The sequence below is a fragment of the Chenopodium album genome, chromosome 4 (genome assembly GCF_948465745.1).
Source record: "Chenopodium album chromosome 4, dcCheAlbu1.1, whole genome shotgun sequence".
NCBI classification, from domain to species: domain Eukaryota; kingdom Viridiplantae; phylum Streptophyta; class Magnoliopsida; order Caryophyllales; family Amaranthaceae; genus Chenopodium; species Chenopodium album.
In genome coordinates, this window is record NC_137837.1 from 73,672,480 (window position 1) to 73,687,434 (window position 14,955).

Here is a 14,955-nt window from a genome sequence, read left to right on the forward strand (position 1 = left end):
GCCAGGCGTCAGCCCGGATCTTACTGTCCACAAACTCGCCGTGGATCCTAAAAAGAAGCCAGTCCGGCAAAAGAAAAGAAATCACGGCGAGGAAAGAAGTCAGGCGGCAGCTGCCGAAGTGAAAAAGCTGCTGGACGCTGGGTTCATTCGGCCATGTAATTTTCCCGAGTGGGTGGCCAATGTTGTGCTTGTAAAGAAGCCGAATGGGACCTGGCGTATGTGTGTTGATTACACAATCCTCAACAAGGCGTGTCCCAAGGACAGTTATCCGCTTCCAAAGATCGACAGCCTGGTCGATTCTACAGTCGGCCACGCCTTGATGAGCTTTATGGATGCCTATTCCGGCTTCCATCAGATACCCCTGTGGAAAAAGGATCAAGAGAAGACGACCTTCGTCACTGATCAGGGGTTATTCTGTTATACTGTGATGCCGTTTGGCTTGAAAAATGCGTCTGCCACTTTCCAACGGATGATTAATATGGTTTTCATTAATCAAATCGGGAGGAATGTGGAGGCATATATCGACGACATGATAGTCAAATCCAAGCTACAGACGGATCATCTTGCTGATCTCCGAGAAACATTCACCACCCTCAGGCGGCACAAGGTTATGTTGAATCCTAAGAAATGCGTCTTTGGTGTTGAGTCTGGGAAGTTTCTTGGATTCCTGATTGATCAAAGGGGGATAGAGGCTAACCCCGAGAAGATACAGGCGGTAATTGAAATGAAGTCACCCCGTACTGTCAAGGAAGTTCAGAGATTAACTGGTTGTCTGGCGGCATTGGAGAGATTCCTCAACCGGTCAGGCGACAAATGTCTTTACTTCTTCCAAGCAATCAGGAAGAAAACCAGATTTGAATGGGGGGATGATGCTGAGGCGACATTTCAAAAGCTGAAAGAGCACTTGCACTCCTTGCCGAGGATCGTTAATTCTCTGCCTAGAGAGACGCTGTATATGTACTTAGCCGTCTCAGATCATGCCCTCAGTGCCGTCCTCCTTGCTGAAAAGACGGCGTTCAGCTCCCGGTCAAAAGGACATGGGCTTGAATCTCACAAGCCATGGGCTTGAATCTCGTTTATACATTCCTGTTGAGAGCAAATACACAAAGAAGTATGGAGCTGAAAGGCATGCTGAAATCGTTTCAGCTGCAGAGAAAATCAAAGAGCTCATTTTAGAATCTATTCCAAGTTGTTGGAAAAGAAGATTCAGGCACTATGAGCTAACCATATTGTACAAATGTCTTCGTGCCATCTGTCGAGGTGGCATAGGAGCATTAGGAAGTGGAGGCATAAATGATCAAAATGTAAGAGATGTCGTTAACTCGATCCCTCAGATTTACTATTCCTGGACCGACAGTGTAAGGTATGAAGCTTACAATGTCCATTGTAAAATAATGGCTAAAAGACTCATGTCTGGTCAGTCAGTAAGGGCCCATGTAAGGGAATTGATTGAAATGTTCAATCAAATGGATGTCCTTGGGAAACCGATCGATGATGACTCTGCTCATGATATTATTTTGTTCTCACTCCATGATGTTTTTGACATTGTCAAGCTCACTCATAATGATAAGGGATCTTCGGTGACATTGATCAATCTGTTGCTTAACCGTGCCGAGGAGTTCCTGAAGAGGAGAGGAAGCGAATGCTTCTTTTGCGGTAGTTGGCCATGCCATACACCAGGGTGTCCCCACTATACACCAGTAAAAACTGAAGGTAAAGAGTTACTTGATGTTTTCGTTGTAGAAATTAATCTTACTTCATGATGCGGTTCCAAGGCATCAATATTGTTATTATAATTATTTTTATTGTTATTTTTAGTTTATTATTAGATGACCGAATTTATTAGGATATTTTTGTTAGTTTAATTCGGTTAGTATAAGATAAGCTTAACTTTAAAGATCATATTTGCAAAATATTATCTTTACAAGTTAGAGTTAGTTTCCTAGTTAGATTAGAATTTGTTTTACCGATTTTTAGGCTAATTATAGCCTCAACAATTGGTTGCTCTAGTTTCTCTTTCTCATAAGACATATCTTGTACACCACATCTCACGTCACGAATTTGAAAACGAGCATCAATTCTATCCAAACATTCATTCATTTTCTTGATTTCCATCATAAATGCTTCAAACCAACTTTTATTTTCCATGTTTATGTGGATGAGAAAACACACAAAACCAGTCCAGAAATTGATCGAAAGTACGAGGACCAAAACCCAATGAAAACACCTCGAAAAATTCTGAAATTTTGTATACTGCTAGCCCTATCTGTCTAAAATACTCGAACGAAAATTCAGCAAAAAATTCCAAGCCAAGTAATCGCAGTTTATTTTTTTCTCAACAATGGCAGATTAATTTGATTTTTGACCAGGTGTAAATAACGAACCCAGTTTAATAGCTATGCTTCTCGAAAAATTCTCAAATTTTGCAGGTGAAAACTAGACAAAAAATTAACCAATTTGAAAAAAAGAATCACCTCAAAATCTTTAGAAACGAAGGAGAACCAAGTCGATCAATATGACATTCGAAACTGAGTTTTTTGACACAAATTGTCAAACTCGTCCCTCGTCAAACAGCAGCCACACCAATTTGATATGAATTTTTATGGATATAACCTTCAATCGCAGTTGAAAGGTTTGGAATCTTGAGTCTCGGTCAAGAAACGCTAAGCAACACGAGCTTAAAACCTAAACTAGGCCAAGAATACACAAGCACAAGCTTACGTAAAACTTTATAAATTTCAAATCAATCAATCATACTTTTCGTTAAACACCATCACGTATTTATAAGCTAAATAATTAGCCTAAAAATCGGTAAAACAAATTCTAATCTAACTAGGAAACTAACTCTAACTTGTAAAGATAATATTTTGCAAACATGATCTTTAAAGTTAAGCTTATCTTATACTAACCGAATTAAACTAACAAAAATATCCTAATAAATTCGGTCATCTAATAATAAACTAAAAATAACAATAAAAATAATTATAATAACAATATTGATGCCTTGGAACCGCATCACTTCATCTTCCACTTGGGTATTTGATATCGGATGTGGTGCTCATATCGTTAATAACGTGCAGGGCTTGAAAGAAAGTAAGAAGTTAGCAAAAGGGGAAGTAACGCTTCGAGTAGGAAATGGAGCAAAAGTTGTTGCACTTGCTATTGGAAAGTATCATTTAAGACTTCCTTCTGGACTTATTTTGGTGCTTAATAACTTTTATTATGTACCAACAATAACTAAAAACATTATTTCAGTTCCTGTTTTAGATTCTGAAGGATTTTCATTTGAAATAAGAGACAAGTGTTGTTTTATTTCGAAAGAAAATATGTTATATGCTAACGCCAAATTAATTAATGGTTTGTATGTATTAGAATATACAACCCATGTCTACAATATTGATCATAAAAAGCGGAAAACAGATGGTTCAAACCCAAGTTACCTATGGCATTGTAGGCTTGGTCACATTAACCAAAAGCGCATCCAGAAATTACACAAGGATGGACTTCTTTCTTCATTTGATTATGAATCATTTGAAAATTGTGAGTCATGCTTGCTTGGGAAAATGACTAAGTCACCCTTCACGGGTATAGGTGAAAGAGCTAGTGATCTTTTGGGACTCATACATACGGATGTGTGTGGACCAATGAGTTCAAAAGCAAGGGGTGGGTTTAACTACTTCATTACTTTTACTGATGATTTAAGTAGATATGGTTATGTCTACTTAATGAAGAACAAATCGGAATCCTTTGAAAAGTTCAAAGAATTCTAGAATGAGGTACAGAACCAACTTGGGAAGACGATTAAAGCATTACGATCAGATCGTGGTAGTGAATATTTAACCCAAGAGTTTGATGAACATCTGATTAATTGTGGAATACTTTCACAGTTAACTCCTCCAGGAACACCTTAGTTGAATGGTGTGTCAGAAAGGAGGAACAGGACTTTACTTGATATGGTGAGGTCCATGATGAGCTTTACTGATCTTCACATATCATTTTGGGGATATGCATTAGAAGCAGCTGCTAGAATACTAAACAGAAGCCCGTCCAAAGCAGTTGAAAAGACTCCATATGAGATGTGGAATGGAAGAGCTCCAAAATTGTCTTTTCTCAAGATTTGGGGATGTGAAGCCTATGTAAAACGTTTACAAGGTGATAAACTACAACCTAAATCAGATAAGTGTTTCTTTGTGGGCTATCCAAAAGAAACAAAAGGGTATTACTTCTACAATCGCGAAGATAACAAAGTGTTTGTTGCTCGCGATGGTGTCTTTCTAGAAAAGGAATTCCTATCTAGAAAGCCAAGTGGGAGTAAAGTGGTTCTCGAAGAAATTCGAGACGAGCAACAAATGGATGTGGATGACACCACATCAGAGGCGAGGGCGCATGAATCGATTAATCATGCGTCGGAGCAAGCTAATTCGACTAGCAAGACTCCTATCGTCCCACTTGAACCTAGTTCTTGCGAAAATCTTCAAAGAGTTGGAGAGAATATTTCTACTGTTGCTCCTACCCCACGTAGGTCTGCCAGAATCAGGAACAAACAGTTTGTTGAGGTTCTGATAACTGAGGATTCTGAAATCTTCTTATTGGAGAATGAAGAACCTACTACCTACAAGCAAGCTTTGGCGAGCCCCAACTCAGATAAATGGCTTGAGACCATGAAGTCCGAAATGGAATCAATGTCTGAAAATGAAGTGTGGACCCTAGTTGACTTGCCTGATGGGGTAAAACCTATTGGTTGCAAATGGGTTTACAAAATTAAAACAGACAAGGATGGAAATGCCTACATCCATAAAGCAAGATTGTTTGCGAAAGGATACAGACAGATTCATGGTATTGACTATGATGAGACCTTTTCCCCAGTAGCCATGCTTAAGTCCATTCGGATACTTCTAGCGATTGCTGCATTTTTTTATTACGAAATTTGGCAGATGGATGTCAAAACCGCCTTCTTGAATGGGTTCTTGACGGAGGAAGTGTATATGACACAACCTGAGGGTTTTGAGGATCTAGAAAATCCTAGTAAGGTATGCAAACTTCAGAAATCCATTTATGGATTGAAGCAAGCATCCAGGAGTTGGAATCTTCGTTTTGATGAAGCAATCAAACAGTTTGATTTTCTCAAAAGTGAAGAGGAACCTTGTGTATACAAGAAGTCTAGTGGGAGCAGCATAGTTTTCCTAGTCTTGTATGTAGATGACATACTGCTCATGGGAAATGACATACCAATGCTTGAGTCAGTCAAGGAATGGTTGAAGAGTTGTTTTTCCATGAAGGACTTGGGTAACGCCGAGTACATTTTGGGAATCAAGATCCATCGAGACAGATCTCGAAGGATGATTGGACTAAGTCAAGAGACTTATATTGATAAGGTTCTTGACAGGTTTGAGATGACAAACTCCAAGAGAGGATTTCTCCCCATGTCTCATGGCATTACGCTCAGTAAATCTCAATGTCCAATGATGCCGGATGAGATGAGACGTATGGCTATCACTCCTTATGCTTCTGCAATAGGATCGATAATGTATGCCATGATTTGTACGAGGCCGGATGTTGCATTTGCTCTTAGCATGTGTAGCAGGTTTCAGGCAAATCCAGGTGATGCACACTGGACAGCTGCCAAGAACATCCTTAAGTACTTGAGAAGGACGAAAGGAATGTTTCTAGTTTATGGTGGCGAAGATGAGTTGGTTGTCAAAGGTTATACGGATGCGAGTTTCCAAATGGACAGGGATGACTTTAGATCACAATCTGGGTACATTTTCTGTCTGGATGGAGGAGCAGTGAGCTGGAAGAGTTCGAAGCAAAGCACTGTCGCAGACTCTACAACAAAATCAGAATATTTGGCTGCAGTTGAGGCAGCCAAGGAAGCAGTTTGGATAAAGAAGTTCCTAACTGAGCTGGATATCGTACCAAGTGCTCAAAAAGGAATTGAATTGTATTGTGACAACAATGGCACTATTGCCCAATCAAAGGAGCCTAGGTCACATTTCAAATCCAAACATGTTGAGAGGAAGTATCACCTCATTCGAGAAATCGTTAACAGAGGAGATGTGAAGATGTGCAAAGTTCATACAGATGAGAATATCGCTGATCCTCTTACTAAACCCCTTCCACTACCTAAGCATGAGAAACATGCTAATGAAGCTGGATTGAAGCAAATGATGTAATTAGAAGTTGTATTTATTTTTGGAGAAAAATAAGTTACATATGTAATACACTCATTTGCAGAATTATGTTTAATCAGAAATTTTATTATTTCTCTTATTTAATGATGGTTTTCAATATTAAATAAAATGTCCAAAATAATTATGGATTGATGGGCTCATCAGGTTGATGACCTGGTGAATAAAACCCCACAGGTGAACAAAATCCATATATTATAAGTTCCTAGTTCAGAATCATTAAATTGGACATAAATGATTTCTAATAATGGACTAGCATGTAAGATTGATTGGATAGCGCAGTTTCATGGGCTATAGGAGCATAGTGAGGCTCGGTCAATCACATGGATATGCATGAATGATGCATGATCGAACTATAGACCTACTTTGAAGTTCAAGTATAGAGCTTCCGGATATATTAGTGGATTCCTTTGACATGAGTGAAACATTGATTTCATTCAATGGATGTTATGGCTGTGGTACACTCAAACGTCTGCCCGTAACTGGAGATCATAAAGGGTGTTTCCTGGTTATTTCTGAAATTGAGTGGGAGCTTTGGTTGCCACAAGATTGGATTGAGTCTACCTATTTAATTAGGAATGTGTCTTGGCCCCTTGAAGAGGGAGAATTCAGAAAATGCATGGTCGTGCTCAAATGGATTACACAATAATCATTTGTTTTGAAATTCTCACTCAGTTTTCAAGAAAAGATTTGTGGACTAATATGATCACGACATGAGATGCAATCATATTATCAAATCGACACACATTGACTTAAGGAATTTGAATATTGCGCACTTGTCTCAGACAAGTGGGAGATTGAAGGAGTTATGTCTTCGATAAGTGCAATTACTAGATATATCAAGGATCACTATTATGGAGATAATAAGTTCGTTCTCTTGAGGCGTCATCATCTGTTGCTAGACTATGAGAGATGATCTTTGGGCTAGTAAAATAGCCCAAAGCCTGCTAGAATGGATCCTATGAGGTCACACACAAAGGTATTGGGTTAAGCAAGTAAAAGACCCATTATTGGGCCTTATGAGTATTTAACTAATCATGAATAGGATTGGGCTAGTGTGGTTTGATTGGGATTAGGAATTGGGCTTGGTCATGGACTCTTATTTATGGATATGATCTATAAATAAGATCCATGCCTAGGGTTGCATGATACAAGAGACACAATCAACTTACAGTGAATTGTGAATCAAGGCAACAAAATCCCAATACCCTCATCTCTCTCTCTCTCACGGCACCCCTCTCCCCCCCCCCCCTTGGACTTGCGGCCGACCACCCCTGGTGGTGTTCGCGGTGGTTCGTGACTAGTTCGTTGCTCATACCTCTCCGTAGAAGGTCGATTGAAGAGTTCGATCGCGACTAACTAGCATTAGTGGAGGTCTTAATCTGTGCGTGTGGACCAAGTAGAGGAATCACGTTTGAGGTTCTTTGTCTCCCTTGTTCTTGCTCGATTGCTAGTGGAATCACGCTTCAAAGGTATAATTCTTACTCTTTATGTGTTATGCATGAGATCCTTGGTTAGGTGCTATATGAATATGATTCATGATTATTTCCGTTGCGTAGTACCTATAATCCCCTACAGAGAGTCCCCTTCCATGTGTAGCAGGATATCATCTACTATTTGCCTCTTTTCATTGATGTTGAGTTCTTTGTTCTACCTTGCATTCTGTTCCTCTTGATTGTGACCCTCTGCCTCTACATCTGATTCCCCTGTTTCTGTGGACTCTGTCTCTTGCTGAGTTCTTGCTTCACTGCTTCCTGAAATTGCTGATGTAATGCTGGATTCATGACCCAATTCTGTACTATCTTTCATTTCTATGTCCTTCTCCATGAGCAGTTGGCTGATGTTGTAAAAGTAATCAAATTCTTCTTCCACGAGTCTCTTTTTTTCCCAGATCTGTTGGTAGGTGATGAAGTGGAGTTGTTCTGCCTTTTTTTGGGAGCTTACAATGGAGCCTAATTCTGTACAATAGACTAATGCTGCTACTAACACAACAATTAGGAATTAGGGCTAATTTTAGTGGCTGACTGTTTTTGTAATTTGCAAACAATGGCAACTTTTGGTCTGTAATTAAACTTTGAATTATGCTTTCCCTCCCCCCACCCCCAACCCAAATCCGAAACAGTGTTTATGTTCAATGGGAAATGAATGGAATAGGTAATCCCCCTTTATATAAGAGGCTTTTGGTATTGAAATTAGGAAAGTCTAAAAATTTTGAAAGTGTTTTCAATTCATTTCAAATTTTTCATGAAAAGTTTGGAGGGAAATTAATTGGAGGGGAAAAAAAACCCTCTAATTTGCTGCCAACCAAAAAGAGAGGGAAAAAAGTAAGGAAAAAAAAAAGAGTCACATGGGTCTCCTTAGAAATTGGGACCACATAATTTCCCTCTCTTTTTAACTCATCTAATTACATACCCTTCCTATTTAATACACCCCCTTAAAACTTTCGCCTAGGAGTCCGCAATTCCTCCCTTTGTTGCGAGTAACTCGTAACGGAGGTAGTATAACATGATACAAACTTCATACATTGTTTGACAATCGATTGTTGGTTGTTGATTGGTTCACTAATTAACAAGGGTTAAACTTGAGTTGATCATTTGAGTCGTAGGTTAGCATTAGGCATTTATAATATGATTTGGTTGTTCCATATTCATAAGCAAAAACCACATCAAAAAGGTGAAGGTGAAGGTAAAGGTAAATGGAAAAAAAATATAGTATATTGAGTACATATAAGTTTACCATTTTGGCTTAAAATTACCTTGTACTTCAAAGTTAGAAAAACTATTGTATTTTTCTTAAACACAATCTTATTATTATTTGAACATTGAACACATACATGATTAAGACAAAAGTTAGTCCATATTGGCTAAGGATTAATTTACCTGTATTATTCATAAAATTCAAAGCAAACACACACTTTCATTTCCCACGTCACCTCCTCCCTCTTTAAAGATGGCATGGCATCACAAGATGTTATATCCTCAATAATATAGTTTAAATTATCATAGAAACTCGACCCACAACCTTTTAGTTGTAATGCAAATGACAACAATTAATTTATACAATAATATATTATTGCTAATTTAAGAACACTCATATTTTATATCTTAAATCTAAAAAAAAATAAAATCAAAATCACATAATTTTAAGGAAATTTTGTATTTTACTACCTTTAAAATGCTTAATTTCGAAAATAACTACCTGAACAAAAAAAAAATCTTATTTAACTACCACTCAAACTCAATTTCTTTTTATTTTGCTACCAAATAACGGAAAACGTTATTGTAAACGGTGGTGGGGCCCACCAAATTAAAACCCATCTTCTTTTCAATTACTCCTACGATTCTCCCTCCCATCCAATTCTCACACCCACGACCCACCTTCTACCTCCTCCATCCTATTGAATTTTTTTTTTTTTTTTTACAGATTCTTTCATTATCTTGCTGTCATTACTCTCTCTCCTCTCTCTATTTTGTTGTGTCACCCTTTTTTTTGGAAGAACATGAAGCAAGGTGGAAGCTATTTCGTGGAACAACTCAGCATCGTTCGTCATCTCCATTGACGCAAAAGGTGGACGCATTTGCTGACAAAAATTAGAATAAGGTATGTAATTCTATACTATTTGTAGTGGTCCAACAATGGGGTCAATTTTGCAATTTATGTGTAAAGTTTGGATCTTTTTGGAAGAAATAATTAAATAAACCCTAGTTTAATGTGCACTAATGTGGTCAGATTAAATTAATCATGAATGTGTGTTTAACTAATAATTAATTGATAAAAATGCATGTGCTCGGGTTTGGCGTGGATAGGTACTGTTGTTTAATTGGTTTTGTTGATAGTGTTAATTTATGGTTCTTGTTGGTATGTGTAATGTGAATTTAGATGGCTAGTGGTGTTGCTTGTCGTGACATTAGGCTTAGAATACATGGAGGATTTGTTCAAAAAAAACCACAAGGGTAAAACAATTTGGGTTTATGAAGGTGGTTGAGTTTATTGGAAAAGGAATGCAAGACTATCGGACATTACAGTAGAGTATCTTAGACACTCATGTATTGAAGGGTTTGTATATGCCGACAACCCTATGCCACATATGTTTAACATTTGGTATAAGGAAATAGGCAAGACTTGGACCTCTGGCAGAAGAGAGATAGTTAATGAGGAAGTAGTGAGAGGGTTTTTGGAGGCAGTCCATGATGATGGGCATCTTGAGTTATTCTGCACAGTGCGGTTGACTAATGAACCCATAACCCAAACACAAGAACAAATTACTATCCAAACTGCAAACCAACCACAAAAAAAACCAAAAAACCAACCTTTACTCAGAAGGAGCCCAAGGTGTAAAGAAGTGCAACCTGATCGAACATGTGGATAGATCCGGTGGTAAACAAAAAGGGAAGGGTAAGAGAAAGGCTAGGAGAAAGCTTTTTAGTGATGTTGATTCAGAATCAGGGTCTTCCTCATCAGAATACACAGACTTGGAGATAGATTGGGAAATTGGAGAGGAAGAAGGGCATTTGAGTGATGAAGAAATATATGATACTGGTCCATTACTTGTAGATGAAGTGAACAGAAGCTTGGATGTGGAGTATTACCAGGGTAAGGGTGATGAAAGTGAAGAGGTTGCTGCTATTAAGGTTGTTAGACTGTCACATTTGATCAAAGACGTTGGATGTGAAGAGAAGAAGATACAAGAAGAGGCTGATGGTGACTCAGATGACCTAAGAAGCTTGCATGGATCAGATGAAGAGGAGGATAGCAGCCCATGGTTCAAAGAGGAAACTGATTTCAAACAGGAAATAGTGTTAGTGAACAAGCTTAAATTCACGAGCAGCAATGTCCTTAGGAGAGCTTTGAGAACTCATGCCATAGAAAATAGGTATGAATAATATTATTTGCACAATGGTGCTGAGAGGATTACTACTTTTTGTAAGAGAAGGTGTGCTTGTGAGTGGAATTCAAAGAGAAGTAACTTGCCACTTTGTACGTGTCCTGATAGTGTAAAGAGGTGTGATTATAAAGTGCATGCTAGAAGGTTGTTTAATAGTTCTACTTGGCAAATCAAAACATTGAGGCTTAAACATAGGTGTGTTAGATCAAGGATGAATTCAAAAGTCACAGCAGAGTACCTAGCACAGAGGTATTTAGAGGAATGGAGAAGCAACCCTACTTGGAGAATTAAGAGCTTTAGAGATAGGGTGTTGAATGACCTAGGGATAAGCATAGGTTATTCCAAAGCTTGGTTGGCCAGGGCTAGGGCTAAGTTCATGATCTATGGCTCAGCGGCTAAGCAATATGCTAGAGTTTGGGACTATGCCAAGGCTATTATTAAGTATAACCGGGTTAGTGGGTGTAGTGTTGTGGTTGATGGTGTAGAGCAACCAGAGCCCCCTCTTTTTATGAGACTATATGTTTGCCTTGCCCCTCTCAGAGATGGATTTTTGAAAGGTTGCAGACCCATCATTGGGGTTGATGGATGTCACTCGAAGGGGTCTTATCCTGGTCAGATTATGGTTGTTGTAGGGAAAGATGGCAATAACAATATCTTTCCTTTTGCTTGGGCAACAGTTGAGGTGGAGAATAAGGACAGTTGGGTATGGTTCTTGGAATTGATTATGAAAGACTTGAATGGATTTGATGGAGCCGGATGGACTTTTATGTCAGATAGACAAAAGGTATATTCTCATTCTCGTTCTCTTAACTTTTTTTCATCTTTAACATGTAATTGGTATGTAATTGCATATAACAATAATGGAGTTTGTATGTTAGGGATTGTTGGAAGCATTTGAACTGGTGGTTCCCAAGGCAGAGAAGAGATTTTGTGTTAGGCACATATGGGCCAACTTCAAGCTGCAATTTAGTGGTTCTACATTCAAAGAATTGTTTTGGAATGCAGCTAGAGCCACAACTTTAGTAAGTATGCTTCAAAAAAATTTGAATGCTTGTTGCATGTTTTTTTTTTTTTTTTAATCATGATTGTAAGAGGCTTTCAAGATTATCATGTATTGTTGTTGATTTTTATGTTGTTGTCAAATTGGTTAGTTTGACTTTGAAGTGGCTATGGAATCAATAAAATTCTTGTCTGAAGATGCATTTGAGTACTTGGATAATATTCCTACACAACATTGGCCAAGATACGCTTTCTCAACAAATTGCAAATCTAATATGCTTTTGAATAACATTTGTGAAACATTTAACGCTGTAATCAAGGATGCAAGGGACAAGCCCATCCTCACTCAAATGGAGTGGATGAGAAGGTATATGATGAAAAGAAATAGTGACAAAAGGGAAGCTGTTTTGAAAATGGATGGAAAATTTATGCCATATGTGAACAAGGTTTTTCAGGGCATAGAGAAAGCTGCAAGACACCGTATTGTTCAGGTTTCTAGGGGAGATACATATGAGGTGTAATCCCCCGTATTTTTAAATATTTTATAAATGAAATTTTATTTTATTTATAATATTTATTTGTACTTTTCCGGAATTTAATTACAAAAGTTTCAAATTATTAATATTGGTCAAAAATTATTTTAGCACAAACTATTTTATGAACCTATGTTCTACAATTCATGATCATACAAACAAAGCCTAGTCCATTTCATTTACCTAATTGGCCCAATAATTTTATGAGGCTCAATCTTCTTACTTGCCCTACAACATTCTCTTTTATAAACACCCCATTAATCCCCAAAAATTTCCCACACAAAAAGGTTAGTCTTATTTTCTCTCTCCTTTGTTTTATTAATTTGTATAATTATAATTATTGATTTATGGATTTTGATTTTATTGTTTGAAAGTAATTTAATTAGTATCAAGTTGAATTTTGATGACTAAACTTTATAATTTCAGATTTTATAAGTATCATAATTTTTAAATTTTGTAAATTTTATAACCTAGGGTTTTTAATTATTGAAAATCATGATTTTAGGGTTTGTATGAACAGTTGATTTAGGGCTTTTATAGTAATGATGTTTTGAAATTTTGGTGATTATAACTAATGATTAGTTTAACTTAATTCCAGATTATTTTGAACATGTAAATTCGTGTTTTAATTTTTAGATTTTCGTTCGTTAATATTAATCGCGTTTTAATCCCGATCAGATTCTAAACTCATCCGATTTTGATAAAAAAGTAGCGTTTTCCATGTGGAAACAACGTTTTAAGAAAGAATCACTACCTTTGGTAGTGTGCACCATCCTATCGTGGCCAAATTCAGCCTCTAAATATGATTTTCGGGCAGTTTTTGATTTTAACAAAGTTTTTTTTATACTTAAAATATTATCCTTGAGTTTGATTAATAAAATTAATTATGTTTAAAGTTAATTAAACATAAATATATGTTTTTATTGAAGTTTTAAGTGTTGGAAATAGTTTCTAAGTACTACTTTTAATGTTTTATAAAGAGGGTTTAATCACCCATTAAAAAGGGAGATTTTTAGGGGTTTTTATATAATTTTCAGATTTTTATTAGACTTTGAACTTGCTGTAATTTCATGTATAAGAGTGTATTTTAAGGTTTTTATGAAGAAAATTTAAAGAACTATATATAAGCCTTTAATTTTAACTAAAGGGAAGGTTTTAAAGTGTTGTTTGATTTGGATTTTGAAGGTTTTAAAGTAAGTTAGTATTGCTGTAAATTTGATTGATTGGGTATTGATTGAGATGTTATTATTTGGCTTAGGAGAGGAGTTTATTGAAGGTGATTTCTAGTTAGTAAAGTGGCATACCAATTCGTTTGCTCAAGGTACGTACAAGTTACGAAACCTTTCTTTTAGGTGCATGTTTAAGGACGACGGATCGAGAACTTAGTATCATGTATAGGGATGACTGCGTTAAATTGTTTGGTTATACATTGTGAATTTCGTATGACGTGCACTATTTTATATTGCAAGTATTATTTGTGCTCTAATTATGCAAGGTGCGCTTAGAGGCAAAGGTATATGATTGGTGTAATGATTAATTTATTACTCATTCATGATTATGCAAGCAAGATGAGTAAAGGAAGAATTTAAGTCTTCTAAGACGATGTTAAGGTTTTGGGGTGCCTTATGCACTTAAGGTGTTTATACACCGAGGTAGTAAAGGAATAAATAATAAATGTTGCTTGCCACTAATAAATCAAGAATTGAAATTGAAAAGTTGTTTTACTTGATTGAATTGATATTGGATTGATTGTATTGTTATGCATATGAGTCATCACCGAGTCTAAACCTGTAAATCACGTAAAGTGCAAGATGGATGAGCAATAAAACTCTAGATTGGTGCACTTCTGGAGTAATGACAATCAGGGGTTGGGGTACATGGGGTATTAGCCGTGTACTTTTCTCGAGGCCGTCTGATCTACGAGTCTCTTATTTCAAATATTTTTCAAAACTAGGAGTTAGGTGAGATCTCATACTAACTACGATCACGGAGTCGCGCCCGTGGTCGTTGGATGTTTATTGATGTTTCCGAAAGGAGGCATGGGGTTTTTCTTTTATTGATGTTCCAAATGGAGCATGGGTTGGACAACCTTGTCTATTGCGTAATCCAATGAATAAAAATAATGATTTACCTATTATTAATTAATGGAGTCTTAGTAATATAAATAGTTGAGTCGTGTGTTGAGTCTATAATTTAATGATGCATGATGATTGATTATTAGTAGCATGTTATGGATTTCTTAATTTATTTTGCAGCTTGTATGTACTCAGCTTTGTTGATTGCTTGCTTTGTGTGTCTTTTTTTGGTCATGGCCTTCGCCTTTCAATGACCCTGTGACGATCCAATTTTT